This window comes from Pan troglodytes, chromosome X (genome assembly GCF_028858775.2).
Source record: "Pan troglodytes isolate AG18354 chromosome X, NHGRI_mPanTro3-v2.0_pri, whole genome shotgun sequence".
NCBI classification, from domain to species: Eukaryota; Metazoa; Chordata; class Mammalia; order Primates; family Hominidae; genus Pan; species Pan troglodytes.
The window spans coordinates 48,620,925-48,625,586 of record NC_072421.2 but is presented as its reverse complement, the minus strand read 5'-3'; positions in this window follow the sequence as shown (position 1 = coordinate 48,625,586).

Genomic DNA, 4,662 nt, shown 5'->3' with positions numbered 1-4,662 from the left:
TTAGATTCCCAACCTCTTCACTTATGGGAACACTCACCCATACCTCCTTTCATGCTGCACGTATTTGTTAAGGGCACAAGGCAAACCTTGTTTTATGGCACCTCATTTTTATCCTGCTTCGCAGATACTGTACTTTTTTTTTGAAATTCTCACCAATTTTACACTTTTCCATTATTATTATATCTGTTATAGTGATCTGTGATCAATGAGCTTTGATATTATGATTGCAATTTTTTTGTTGTTCTTTAGTCTTTTAAAATATTTTTTTTTATTTTTGTGGGTACACAGTAGGTGTATATACTTACAGGGTACGTGAGATGTTTTGATACACGCATGCAATGCATAATAATCACATCATGGAAAATAGGGTATCCATCCCCTCAGCCATTTATCCTTGTGTTACAAACAATTCATTTACACTCTTTTAGTTTTTTTAAATGTACAATTAAGTAATTATTGATAATAATCACCCTGTTGTGGGTAATTGTTTTAGGGGTAACAGGAACTGCACCCACAGAGGATGACAAACTTAATTGATCAATGTTGTGTGTGTTCTGACTGCTCCACCGATGAGCTCTTCCCTGCCTACCTTCCTTTTCTTGGTCCTCCTTATTTCTTGAGACACAGCAATACTGAAATTAGGACAATGAACAACCCTACAATGGCCACTAAGTGTTCAAAGGAAGGGAAGAGTCGCATGTCTCTCACTCTAAATCACAAGCTGGAAATGGCTAAGCTTAGTGAGGAAGCATGCTGAAAGCCAAGACAGGCTGAAAGATCGGCCTCTTCCACCAAACAGCCAAGCTGTGATTGCAAAGGAAAAGTTCTTGAAGGAAATAATAGTATATAATGCAAAGGAAAGGTCTTGAAGGAAATAATGATACTAATACTCCAGTGAACATACGAATAAGAAAGTAAAGCAGCCTTACTGCTGAAATAGAGGAAGATTGCGTGGTCAGGACAGAACATGAAACCAGCCACAACATTCCCTTAAGCCAAAGTCTAATTCAGAGAAAGACCTGAACTCTCTTCACGACCATGAAAGCTGAGAGAGGTGAAGAAGCTGCAGGAGAAACACGTGAAGCTAGTAGAAGTTGGTTCGTGAGGTTTAAGGAAAGAAGCCATCTCCATAACATAAAAGTGCAAGGTGAAGCAGCAAACCCTGATGGAGAAGCTGCAGCAAGTTATCCAGGAGATCTAGCTAAGATCACTGATGAAGGTGGCTACACGAAACAACAGATTTTCAATATAGATTAAATAGCCTTCTATTGGAAGGAGATGCCATCTAGGACTTTCATAGCTAGAGAGCATTGACTCCAACTTTGAAAGAAGTTCTACTGTGGGTAAAATGCTATCCAATAGCATCACATACTACAGGGAAATCTTTCATGAAAGGGAGAGCTAATCAATGTGGCAAATTTCATTGCTGTGTTCTTTTAAGAAACTGCCACAGCCACTCCACCCTTCAGCAACCACCACCTAGATCAGCCAGCAGCCATCAACACCGAGGCAAGACCCTCCACCAGCAAAAAGAGTGTGACTCACTGAAGGCTCAGAAGATTGTTAGCATTTTTTATAAATGAATTATTTTAAAATTAAGGTATGTAAATTTTTAGACAATGCTATTGCACATTTAATAGACTACAGGATAGTGTAAACATAAAGTTTTTATGCACCGTGAAATGACAATAACAAAAAAAGTGTGACTCACTTTATTGCAGTGGTCTGGAACAGAACCTGCAATATCTCTGAAGTACACCTGATTGGTTATCAGGCATTGAGCTGCGTAAGATATGATCCCAGGTAATTACAGATAGAATTGCTTGAGCACCTTTCATATCATCAGGCCTTCTAGATTAAATTTAATGCCTCCAAACAATTTGTGAACTATGATTCTTTATTTCCATCGCATAGACTGGGAATCTGGAGCTGAGAAAATTTGAAAGACTTGCCCCAAGTCACGTGGTTTTTATATGGATGACAACTCCACTCTGTGTCTCTGGAAGTCATGTCTGACATCTCTTCTGGAGCTGGGCGAGCTCCTCAGCCCAGCCGGGACCCAGGCTTGTCTGGGGTCCGTGCCACACACCCAATCCACACACCTGAACATAGCCAGGAAAGCCAGAGGGTTTGTTCCCGAATTGTTTCCTCTTACCAGATCTCTTGTGAATCTTCTCAGAGGTATTTGCTTTTCCCGGGGGGCACAGCTGCTTCGGATCGTTTTGTAGGGCAGATGGTTCTGGCACTCCCTTCTAATCATTCCCTTCCTCTGCTGGCTTCTTGGGCATGATCTTTATAATATGAAGGTCACAGATAAACAGTATCGGTGACATTTCTATAGTGCTTTAGAGCTTACAAAGAGTCTTCACATGCATTACCTTAATCAATGTTCTCAACAATGCTGGGAGAGTTACACTTGCCTAAATTAGGAGAAACCTGGGAGGGGAGGTTAGAAGGGAAAGGATTGGCCTAAATGAATGGGGTTTCCAGGGTTAGATTGGTTATCTTCACACTCTTTTAAGACTCACATTCTTGCAAACAGCAAAAATCTCCATGTAATTGGGAGTGTGGTATACAGAAGATTTGGAGCATAGCATTCTAAGAATTCACAGGTCTACAAAAGGAAGAGCTTCTATAAAATACAAGGGATCCCATATAAGCTCGTAGACAGCTGCTGGGAGGGTAAATGTAAAAACATAGGGAGGGGACAAAACACTGCTGGGAAAGATGGTGTGGGGAGATGAATACAGGGAAGGGAGAGGGAAAGAAATGGTTTGCTGAAATTAATGGTTTGCTGAAATTAATCCAGGCAGCAAAGAAAGCAGTACCAGATCTGGCATACCACCCTACTGAGGCATCAACATTGAATGTGGAATTCAGTGAGGTGGTACCCATATCAATTCTTGCTGCATTGGGGTGGGTCACTGACCAACAGTCTTAAGCTACACTTATTCAGCTTCCTCAATTATGAAATAGTGAACAATACATGTAAAATAGGCTAAGGGAAAGTCCTCTCTGAGCTTATAAACCCTGTTTAAATGTAGTAATAATAACAATTAATACCTTTCATGATCCTTCTTTGAATTTGGCCTCCATACTGGCAACCCAATCCCAGATTCCTTTACCCTCTAAACCGGAGTTTAATATGTACTTGTGGAGTCACTCATTCAGGAGCCTCCAAGGAATCCCCTGGGCTGGGACTGGGGCTTCTTAGATGCACCAGGTATAGACAAAGCCCTCAAGGAGCTCACAGTAGGGAGGGGCCAACAGTCAAACCGATTCCTAAGCCATGGGAGTGGCTCTAGTAACGGATCAGAGGCCAGCTGGTCCTTCCTGTTGCGAGAGTGGGTGTCTCAATGGAAGCACCAGCAGGCCCTATGGGGTAAAGCCCTAGTGAGCAACATCTGAACTTCATAAACAAATGCAAACGTGAATGAGCTTTAAATGGCTTGGAGCTCTGGATTAGACTACCACTGACACTGTGCCCCAGGAAAACTCTTTAACATCTCTGTACCACGATAGCCTCATTTTATTATTATGCTGCTGATAACTATGATCTAAAACATAAACTATGATTCTTTACTTCCATTTCATGGACCAGGAATCTGGAGCTCAGAGAACTTAGAAGATTTGCGCCAAGTTACATGGCTTTTATATGGATGACAACCAAAGTGTGTGACTTGTTATTCTTTGGAGATAATAACAGAAACAACGTCATAGACGTATTCTTAAGGATTAAATAAATTAATCCATGTAACCTGCTTAGAATATCTGGCATCACTATGAAAACAAAAGAAGTATTAAGGATTACAACTGTCAGTGTTATCAAGCCGTCAATGCTACATCAGGTGTTGTGATAGACATGGGAAAAAGAGACAGTGAGGGCATTTTTGATATTCTCCCACTCTTACCAGTTTTCGCATCCATGGAGGGACAAAGGTTCTCTGGCCATTTAGATTTGAGAGATACTCACCTTCGGGAAGATTCTCTAGAGTTTGCCGAAAGTCATCTGAGGACATTCAACTGAAAGATAATACATCAGAATTTTTCTTTGTTGGTAAGGATTTCCAAAAAGTGCTGGGATTATAGGCCTGAGCCACTGTACCTAGCGTTGTCTAAGCTATTGAAAATTTGTTACAGCTGCAATAAAAAATGAATGCACATAGAAACATTTATTAGTGAAACAAAATAGAAAGTCAAGAAACAGACTAATCTATACGCAAATTTCAGCATGCATTTTCAAACAGTGGGCAAAAGATGATGGATTGTATAATAAATGATTGCTTGACAAGTGTCTATCTATTTGAAAAAATAAAGATTAAATCCTTACTTTAAACCACATAAAATAATAAATTCTAAAAAATCAGTTACTTAAACGTGAAAATGTGAAGTCATAAAGAACTAGATGAAAATTTAGGAAAATATTACAGTGTAAGACATCTTGAGGTGTCATAGGCACTTCCTGATATTACACTAAGGCTATGAACAATGAATCTGACATAACGATGTAAAAATTAAAGTATCATCTAATTCAAAAAACACCACAAAACTGTTTAAAAAGGCAAATGTTTGGGAAATTGGTGAAGCATCCTCAATAAATTAACAGTAACCATCTCTAATATACAACAAAGCTTTTGCATATCAGTAAGAGAAACTGGAACA